We start from the raw sequence: 11,454 nt of genomic DNA, 5'->3' as shown, positions 1-11,454 counted from the left end.
TTTTTTAAATATTGAAGTTAAATGCATCAACCTGGTGCACTTTGAGAGCAAAATGAATTTAAGGATACAATTGGAGAGCAAAATGAATTTGAATGGTAAACAGATTTTCTTTTTCTTTATGGATATTTTACAAATCACTAATAATTTAAACTGTATTCTTGTTTCACTGTCATATAGTATTTCATAACTGTTTTTCATTTATTCTCATAAATGGTGACCAAAACTTTTGAGACCCACTGAGATAACTAGACTAAAGTATCTAAACAGAGTCCCTTACCTCACTGAGCTGTAGTTATCTCTCAGTCTGACAGGACAGAGCTCTCCCTCTCCTTGTTTTAGAAACAGCTTTTAATATCCGTTAAGCTAACCAGATGCTAACAACAACAATGCAAATAGTGAGTTTGGTAGAAATATACTGTATAATAGTAAAGTTATTTAAGATGATGCCATATTTATTGAAGATTTTACATTATAAATATTCCCCAAAATTATTCAAAAGCATATTCTTCCAAACTCCTTGATGTAGTATGACACACAGGAGACTATTGATGTGTGTAGTGAGTTTGGTAGTAATAAGCTGTATAATAGTGATTGAATATGATTGTATTCTCTTTTCTGGGAGTTGCACTTTGCAGACGGTCCCTGAGCACTCATTTCTTCTCCGGTTGCGGATAGAGACCAATGTAATGTGTCCAGCTCGGAGGACGGCGCGTATTGGCTTTTTTTTATCAAAATGTGATTGTAGTTCGTTGTCAACCTTACCACGGTACTTAGGAGACGTCATTTGTGTCTGAATAACGTTTTGTTCATGAGTTATTGATCCGTGAAATCAGAATCTCCCAATATCGTTCCAACTTTACTGAACTAAGCCAGAAGACCGTCTCATTTCGTAGACCGCTCAGTTTGCTGCTCCTTCACTTTATTTTTATATTTACATACATTTATTTTGGACGAAAACTTAGCGGGAGGAAAGGCAAGTGTGGCGTGAGTGCGTGAGATATGGGTTAATTGCGTGACTCTCACGCTCAATGGGTGAGTGTTGGCAGCCCTGGGTAAGGTCATCAAAATCTTTTAAATTTGAATGGCAGCCATTTTGACATGGAGCTCTCTTCTGTTGTGGTGAATCCTATCTCTGTATCCAACTTGGAGCCATGCTGAACGACTTTAAAGAAAAGGCCTCTTAGCATACAGTAAGCAGATTTCAAGAAAATACCACAGATTTATGGATAATCATGAACACCTCTGCAACATTACGGGACAACAGGTACAGCCTAGAGAACGTTGATGCTGCTTGGTTAAAGAAAGAAATGTGTGAATAACCCACAGTTGCACAAGGAATATTCCAGCTTTGTAAATGGTGTTATTGAAAAATGTTATGCTGAGCAGGTGCCACAGCAGCAGTGTGAAAATGAAAAAATATGGAACATCCCACTCTGCAGTGCCTATCATCCCAGAAAGGGTTTCTCTGGGTTGTTTTGATTGTGGTGTCACATTTAAAGGAGCATTGTTAAACAGCCAAATATACCAAGGTCCAAACGCCACAGTCTGTTTCATCAGGTCAAATAAGACAGATGTGTTTTCTCCGGTGGGCACAAGGAGACCTCAGCAGAGAGATCCATAACTACAGAAGGACTGGGCACCTGCAGGGCAGTTTTGTTGCCCGGTTTGCTAACTATGCCCTGAGGAAAACCGCTGAGTATGCTTTCTGCTGAGACTGTTTAAGCTGATAAGCACAATTTTCTCCTGACAAAAGGAGTCTGGTGTGTTCTACCAACTACAGACCAAATCCAGCATTATAGTCAGACCTGTAACTTTGTTCGACACAAAGGGTGTTGATTGTTGCATTGCCATGTATGGAAATAGATGTTTTCACATTAGGCTGCTTTATTGTTTGCATTGAATGTACATAACTTTACTAACAACTATGTCAGTGTGTAGAAGCCAATCAGTGTCATGATAGTGACAGTGGTTGTTCACTCAGAGGTTCTTCCAGAAATGTTTGGTCTAACTTAATATAAATGCCATGATGCAGTTGACTGGAGTTTTATAACTTTAGACCAGGGCCGTGGGAAGTAGGGGTGCTGAGGGTGCTGCAGCACCCCCTGGTGGAGGACAGGGGATCTGCACTTCCACAAGGTTAAATACAAATTATTATTATTATATTATTACATGTTACTTGTTACTTGTTAGACGCTTTTATCCAAAGCGACTTACACACATTCAATACTGTGGACAATCCCCACAGGAGCAATTTGGGGTGAAGTGTCTTGCCCAGGGACACAACGACATGCTGACTGCAGTGGGACTCGAACTTGCTGGTTCCTGATTCAAAGTTCAGTGTACTAAGTTCAGCGCACTATTCCACTGAGCCACAGCCTCCTTAATAACAAATAACACAAAACGAATTTTCAGCTTTGATGTAACAACATTCATAATTAAGTAAAAATAACTCCCTTTTCACCCCGGTTACATTTTCCATTTGCCCTGTACGATGGGTGCTGTAAGTGATGAAAGTGGGGGATGCTGTTTTATCAGAGAGAGAGAGAGAGAGAGAGAGAGAGAGAGAGCGAGAGAGAGAGAGAAAGATAGAGAGAGAGAGAGATCATATGCCATACATTTTTGCATACATTCACAGTAAATATTTATTCAGTATGATAGCTGTCTAACAGAAGTTAAATTCATTTCTCACTTATTCTGACAATGTACTTAACCCCAAATAAAAGAACCCAATAAAAAGAGTTGATAAATAATAGTGAAGTCACGTTGTAATAACAATAACTCATCTCTCACTCGTTTTATGTTTGAGCTTTGCTAAAAGCCACTGTGTCAAGTGTCCATCTTGGTTTTGCCGTCCGGAGTTGTCCAATATGGCGGACCATCTCGCACATGCGCAATACCGATCGGGCAGGGGGACAGATCGGGATGACAGTGACATTGGGAAGTGACAGGGCGAACACATATGGTGGCCCTGAAGTGCAAGACACCACAGCATTTCACAAAACACAACAGCATTTCACAAAACGCCACAGCATTTCACAAAACACCACAGCATTTCACATTGGACGGAAAGGGTATTCCTTAGGCATCTTGGTTTGCCGTCCGGAGTTGTCCAATATGGCGGACCATCTCGCACATGCGCAGTACCGATCGGGCAGGGGGACAGATCGGGTAGTGACAAAATGCATATTAAATGCCCAGCATTCGGCGCCACTCGATGACGTAGTATACTTGAAATAGTGGCTCTGCAGCAGGTATACTCGACATTGAGAAACGGCCTATCTCCTCTTTGCTCTTCTCTCTGAGTCGAGCAGCAACTTCAGCTGTCAGAACTTAGTGAAAAACAAACAATGTCATCAAATATTATTAATATGTCGGGCAGTAATATATTTATTTATTTTCTACTCAGACTGTACCAGAATACGTAGTTTATATGTTAGTATTTCTAAAAATCTCCTGGGGATTCCCAAATCTCATTAAACCTTATTTAAAAGCATTATTTTGTTCTGTGAAGGGATATATAATGGATATATGCACTGTACTTCACTTTAATTAACAATGTATGCTGAAAAGCGTATATATTACTGCACGATTTTTTTGTTGAATAGATTTGAGGGGTTCAAAATTTCGGGTCACGATCTATTGACTTAGGAAAAAGTGGGTCCCAAGGCCTGACCACTTGAGAACCACTCTCTTAGAGTGTCAATAATTCAACAATATTTGGATAGCATTACAGTATTTCTCCACAACAAGTAATAAAACAAAGTGTATAAAAGCCTTCACTGTCACGATCTTAGTTTTATGTCACGGTTTTAGTTTGGTCTGTCTTGTCATGGTTTTATTTTGCAATTCTGTTCTCCCTGTGTCTTGTCTTCCTTCCATGTCGTTAGTTTCCCTGGTGTGTCTGATTGTCTGATTGTGTTCACTTGTTGCCCTTGTGTTTCTCCTTCCCTGCCCGGCTGTTTCTCGTCTCGTGATTAACCCTCCCTGTATTTAGTCTTGTCTCTTCCTGTGTTCGGTGTCGGTTCATTGTTAGTCTTTCATGTCTCCCTTCATGCTGGTCACAGTCACCTTTTGTTTGGATGCTACCTCGTTACCTGTTCATGGATTCATGTTTTTTCAGCTTTTGGAAATAAAGCTCGCCTTTTTGTTTCATGTTGAAACCCGCTTCCCTCCTCAATTTGCATTTGGGTCCTATTTTTCCCCAACCCTGACATTCACCATGGATTAAGTCAATACGTGTAGAATTAAAAAGACAGGCTGCTACTGCGAGGTTGCAGACAGCCTTGCAGATGTGAGATTTATAATCGCAATGTACAGAAACATAATGAGAACTTGATTAACCTTGCGCCCTTTTTGTTAAACATGTACATATTTTTCTCCACTCTTAAATGATAAATTCAATAAGCAGCTGCTCTATCTGTGCTCTATCCAACAGACAGTTAAACTGACCAATAGGTGACTTTTTGAGAGCGATTAATACATGATGTGACAGGACATGATATAGTGACATTCATATTCCTGTATGGGTGTCTGGGACTCTAAACATGAATTACAGATCATCTCTAATTCTTACTTCATTTAAAAAAAAAAAGACATGGTGGGAAAGAATTACAGGAAATTCTGTGTAAAGTAGCATGAATAAGATGAGACATGTCCTTGTGTCATATCAGAATTACTGGAATAAATGGATATTTGAATGGGGCCTGTGTCATTTGGCTTCCAAATAAGGCTACCCATTGATTTCCAGGAAGTTCAGGGGAAACACTATCCTGAAGTAATTCTGAGCCATTGTAATCGTTTTCAAATATAAACGTTTTGCCCCAATTGTAAAAAGTACATTACATTACATTTCACAATATTTAATCTCTGACTTTTTCTTATCGTGAGAGCCAAGTCGTTTTTTGTGATGTTGCAAGCCCATAGTTTATGGGAATCTTATGCTTTCTGGTTTTCTTGTGTGTATTTGCAAAATACATTTCCAGGAAGCGAAGCAGGCACACGGCTTCTTTGACATAGCTCACCTGAGTCAGATTTGCATAAAGATATGATGTTTCAACTTTGATGTCCAAAGTCTGAAAGGTTTCACTCTTACTCGACACAATTTGCTGTTGCTATTTATCTCTTTCTTTTTCACTTCTGCAATCTCTTTAAAGGGTTTCAATCTATTCTGTTCCCTACCTGTCTCACACACACACACTCACACACACACACACACACACACACACACACACACACACACACACACACACACACACACACACACACAGAGATGGGATCATTCAGTCTGACAGGATGCTTCTTTCTTTCTTTTTTTACCCTAATCTGAGTAAACATGAGACTTGTACATTTGTGGTAAAGACATAGAGTTTAGAGGAAACTAATCATCCGGCAGGAGAGGGGTGTTATCATCACCACGGTTGAAACACAGGGGTCCCAGCAGTGTCATTTCCTATCAGCGCTGCGGCTTGAGGGGGGGGGGAGGAGGGGTTTCTGCTCCCTCGGACAAGAAAGACAGTGAGAAACCAGAAGGAGGTTTCTCTCTCTCTCTCTTTCAACACTAATGTTTGATCAGAAAAAGTCACATCTTTGAGTTGGTTGTCCGGTAAAAAGCTTCTGATTACACTCGGCTTACTCATAAATTCCAGATGTGTGAATCAGATGTTGGCTGAGTAAACTTGAATCCTGAACCATGTATTCTTTTCAAACACATTTTCAGTTGAGCAATTCATTCTTTTAAATGCTTTACTAAGTCTCACCATTTACCTATTGATTTAGATTACCAGTAACTTCCGCAGTCTCTGATACAGGAGGACGGCTCAAGGTTTTTGAACAAATGTAATTGTCTGACAGCAGTAAGTAAGTCAAATGTATTTATAAAGCGCTTTTCACAGACATAGTCACAAAGTTCTTGACAAAGCATTAAAACATCATACGAATGAAGAAGTGCTAAAAGCAAAATACATTGTTAAAAACACAATACACAATAAAAACACAATACAAATATTAAAAACATAAGATCAAATAGAATAAAAGCACACAAGTTACCCAAAGTGTGTGAAATGAAATGGTGTTTTTGTGTTCTAACTTCCCAACATCCTACGTGAGTTTTGAACTAGAGTTAAACTGCAGCGTGTGATAAGAGGTTCGAGAATACATTTGTTTAAAAGGAGAACGAAAGAGAGAGGTTTTGCATAAAATGTGGTCGCATTTTCTTTAGGCACGCAGGCAACATGTGAAGGGTTTCCTAACACGCCACAGGATGAGTCACACTTCTCAGAGGCCACAATCAGTTCCTTGAATTGTTACTAAGAGCAAATACCCTCCCCTCCCCTGCTCCTCTCTCTACTCCTCCCATTCTTCTTTTTATGGTTGTAATTTTCTCATTCACAGAAAGTGTGTCAGACCAGCTCTGCTCATACTGGCTGACCCTGTATTTTACCGAAAAAGGTGTTACTGCTTTCCTGTCCCATTTCCTCATTCCCATTCCTTCACGATAAATGAGTGTGAGTAAAAATGGAAATTAATTTGACTATACCTAGGGTTTACATAAAATGTGTCTATTATTAGGTCTAACTTCCAGACCACAGGTTGTACATTTTAAGGTAATTATAGTTAAGAAGTATCATTCTATATAACATTATACTCCTACTCATATACATTTCACGCATCGTAAGCACATACTACACTTTTCACTTAATTTAAATGATTTCAAATCTTTGTTGATTCAAATTATTTTCACACATTAGGAGGCGTGTGGCGCAGTGGATAGAGCCTTGGTGTTGGGCTCAGGGGGGCACAGGTTCAAACCCCACTGCAGTCAGCATGTCGTTGTGTCCCTGGGCAAGACACTTCACCCCAAATTGCTTCTGTGGGGATTGTCCACAGTATTGAGTAAGTAAGTCGCTTTGGATAAAAGCAAGTAACATTATAATTAACAAAAAAAACATCAAGATTAATTCATATAGATTGAGTCATCCAGTGATGCATGGCAGGGTTATTTTTTACCACAATTGTCCATTTCCAGTTAATTACAGACACTCCAACAATGAGTGAGCATTGATATTTTAGTAAAAGTGATCCACCTCCCCTCTCTGTCCATGGTGTGAAAAATAAGCACAGTACACCTAACACCCACGGATGCATTTGCAACATAAGTGTTCGTGCCTGAGTTCCCTGCAGCTGTGTTTCTCAGTGATCAGTTCACCGCTGCTCAGCAAGATATTTCTTACTTCCAAATAAACAGAGCTATGTTTCAGCACATCCTCTGCCGTCTAAATTGAGCAAGTGTTATTCTAGTTAGAGGCATTTTGCAAGAGTGTTTTGTACATTGAAGCATATTTTGCCGGAATATACTGCAGACGCTATGTAGCAATGTATTTTCCTGTTTTGAGCAATTATTGCATTTATTACAACAGTTCCAGTCTTTCCGCAGTTGCACTTCCCGCATGGATATTCATCGTGACGACCAAGTGTTATCTTAGATGAGATATAAAAGACCCTGAGTGACTCACAAAATGTTGTTTCAGTTCCTGAGGATTTGTGTATATGTGTGTGTGTGTGTGTGTGTGTGTGTGTGTGTGTGTGTGTGTGTGTGTGTGTGTGTGTGTGTGTGTCAAATTATGGGAATAGTAATCCATCCCTGCAGGGATCTAATAATCAACTATTCTTTTAAGGTCTGTGTGAGAAATCATGCTGCGTTGCTTAAGATTTTCTCAGAATGTGATTACAATTATTGCAAATTACAGTGACAAACATTAGAAGCATTATTAATCGTGTCCTCAGGGAACAATTTTTTAAGTATACCTAACACTCAATACACACTGGTGTTTTGCGGGACTCGATAACAAAGCTGACGGATGGTATTGTGCCAAGATACACGGTAAAAGGTGGTTTTGTTTGCCTAAGAAACTCAAGGACTTCATACCGTTCTGGTTAGCCAGCTGGAACAACCACTGACACCACAGCACAAACCAGTGGCAAGACGGGAAACACTATTGTGCCATTACGCTAATTGCTTAACAATAATGGCATGTAACGAATCCAGACAATTATTCATACATTGCTGAAGAAAGAGAGATATAAAGAGGGAGGGACAGTGTTGAATCCAAGTTTCTTTGAACTCCAAATCGTCATATTAAACACATGAGTCATCCTACTGAGAATGAATGTGTGTGCGTATATCCTGTCTTCTTCTGACCTGTGAGCTAATTTCTCTGGACTGGATGTTTGATTGACAACACTGGTGTGGAAAGGACATCCAGCAAAGTTTAAATATTCAACACGTAAATTCAATCCGTGCTTTTTATTTTCTGTCATCTGTCATTTAACAACATTTTGTCATTTCTGACCTTTCTGTTTCCATGACTGAGTCAAGTCATTCATTCCATTTCCTACATTAATTCACACACTACTTAAATTAAATAAATATGTTCTTAGCACTATGCTTAGTATTTAATAATTACATGAAATATACCTCACTGCTATATCTTTACTGTAATATGAGGCCCATGTTGCCCATTAGAACAGACCAAATTGGAAAAGAAACAAGCCACCGAGACAGAAATGCTGGTGCAGTTCTTGTGTTCCTCTCTGCAGATCAGTCATGCGAAATGTATCATACCTCCTCACCCGTGAGGTTTTTGTTGGATAGGTGAGTTAACAACCTCTTGGAGAAAAACAAAGCCAGTGATCATAAAAAAAGATAGTTGCTTGTCTCCATCTGAGTCTTTTGAGCTGATGACATGCTGAGACCTACACATTCTTTTCAAGCTAACATGCAAATGAGCCTCATTTAGCCAATGGTATAGACACTCCCCGCGTCATTAAACCCTCCCATTGGACCTGAAGTGATGCCTAGCAGGAGTCTGTGTTATGTTTATATTGAACTGTGTCTTTAGCATGTGGCTACAAGAATAACATTCATTTTAATTATTTCACTCTTCAATCGTTCATGGTAATCATGCAGTGAATACTTTATTTCTTGTTTTTAGATTACTAAACAAAGTAAAAACTCCCATTTTAACTACACTGAAAATGTATCTTGAACGCATGGATTTCTTTGTCAAGATGTTATTACCATGATCGCAAACCTCAATGTTCTCATCATGTTTTACCAACACATACATGATGTGCTTTTAGTGGATAGGACCATTCTAAAATGCAGTTACATCTATCACATATACTGTAAGGAGAACTGGTAACTTTAGTTTCCCTTTTAAAGGTAACATTTTGATTACCGAACACACTTTTTATTTCACTGGAAAGCACCAGAATTGAAGCCCATTTAAAGTAGGGTTTTCCCATCAAGAAAAAAAAACAGGCAGATTCAAATCTCTTTATGCCTGCAGGCCCATAATGTGGGCTTTTATTGCCATGGCAGTGACATTTGAGGTTTGTTCGGTTGTGAGAGTCAGCGTGCCGCTAGATGTGCTTTGGAGTCGGTGTGTGGCCTGTGTGAGGCCGCTGATACAGTGTATAGTATCAGATTGTTCCCTGCTCGTTGTGCTACGTTTCCATGGAAGTGTGAAGGAGCTGTGTCTGGAGCATTCTCTGTGCCGTTCGGTTTCCTGTGACGTCAGAGATCTTAGTGTCTTCAGCAGACATTTCCATGGCAGCCGCTTGTTTTTCCTGGGACACCTTTCATGTACTGACAGGAATGTTCTACTGAAAACAGAGTACAGGGGGTGGATCTTCCAAAAAGGATTAGAAATCCAACAAAGGCACCTTTTCTCTCGTCTGATTGGATATGAAACCAGGAGAATTTATCTGCAGAGTCCTGAGTTTTGACTTATTGTGAGGACCACTTGTAATGTGTTTAAAAGCTTTAAGATATTCTTTGGGATACATTATCTTGACTCATTTTCATAAGCTTTCCCAGATTCTACAGAAAGCCCCACAGGTTTCAATGTGTGCCTTTTCCAAGCAACTGCTAATTTGCATCAGATTTCCAAAAAGTACAAGGGAGGACATTTTATCACAATTTCTGTAGAGGACATTCAATGGAAAGTGATGAACACAGTTTGACACCAACACTTCCTCTGGAAACATAGTAGAGACTAGCCTTGGAGCACATGCATTGCAGGATTCCATTTGCTGAGCACTTTCAAATTAAAACTAAATCAGGATGCACTATGGTTGAAAAACAATAAGGTATGTTTTGAACAGACTGCAGCACAACACTCTACAAAAACAAAACACAGGCAGAGCTGGGGAGGAAAAAAACCGACCTATTTCAAATGAATGTCCTCTGTGACCAAGAACATCCATTGTTTGCTTTAAATGGAATATGACTTCCTCTATGCTTCCCTGTTTTGTTTCAAATATGCTGATCACTTCACAAAAGTCTTTTTACGATTTGCACATTTTTCTTGTGCCATTACTGATTTGTATTATAATATATTATATTCTGCCTTTCTGTTATTATACTGAACTAATGAACATTCGTAAACACTCAGACGTAGTTGTTTGTTTGCAGTTTTAATGACTGTGACAGGCTAAACTGCAAAGATGGCACAAGTTTAAACATTTTTGGTACTTTAAGTATATTTTGAGGATAAAAAATGTTTTCACTTTATAATAAAGGACTTTTCATTGGGTACTAATACTTCATCAGAGTATTTATTTTAGATTGCTCAGCTACTTTTGACGAGTAGACAACCTACTGTAGGCTGGCCACTTCTTCCACCACTGCACACTTCTGTCTTAATATTAATATGTGGCACTCTGCTGCTGGCAATTTATATTATAGTCCAAAAATCAAATGTATTGACATTATATGTTCAAGTACAAATTGATAAAATGAACATTTTTACACCATTGATGACACTAGACTGCTTTGACTCTTTCTGGTTTTGTGTATTTTTCTTTTAGCAGAGATCCAGTAATTGCTGCTCTGTGTTGCTGACGCACCATCCCGGCACTCCTCGGGGGCATTCAGGGTCACTTCTGGTCACCAGATGACCTCTGTTACAGGAAAGACCTGTTCACTCGACCTGACTCTGGTTTCAGCGTTTTGTTCTCTTATCGTAAAGTTCTTGCCTAATGCGCACACACGAGGAGGTCACATAGACACACACACACTCACACTCACACACACACACACACACACACACACACACACACACACACACACACACACACACACACACACTCACACGCATCAGAGCTCAGTCCACCACATAGTTATGTTGATGAAACTATCAAGTTAAATATAATTGTTTTGATAAAGAAATGTTTTTACTCTTGATATTCGATTAAGCACTTTATTCAAATGAAGGATTTTCTTGCAGTCTGTTTTCATTTAATAACGACACCATACACACAAAAAAAAAACACACACACACACACACACACACACACACACACACACACACACACACACACACACACACACTACTGTCTATTAGTTATTACTTAGTAAGTGGTCTTAGTATATATTAGTAGTGCTACAACTGT

The sequence above is a fragment of the Notothenia coriiceps genome, unplaced genomic scaffold (genome assembly GCF_000735185.1).
Source record: "Notothenia coriiceps isolate Sejong01 unplaced genomic scaffold, NC01 NC01_scaffold00001471, whole genome shotgun sequence".
Lineage (NCBI taxonomy): Eukaryota > Metazoa > Chordata > Actinopteri > Perciformes > Nototheniidae > Notothenia > Notothenia coriiceps.
Note: the sequence above shows the minus strand (reverse complement) of the source record.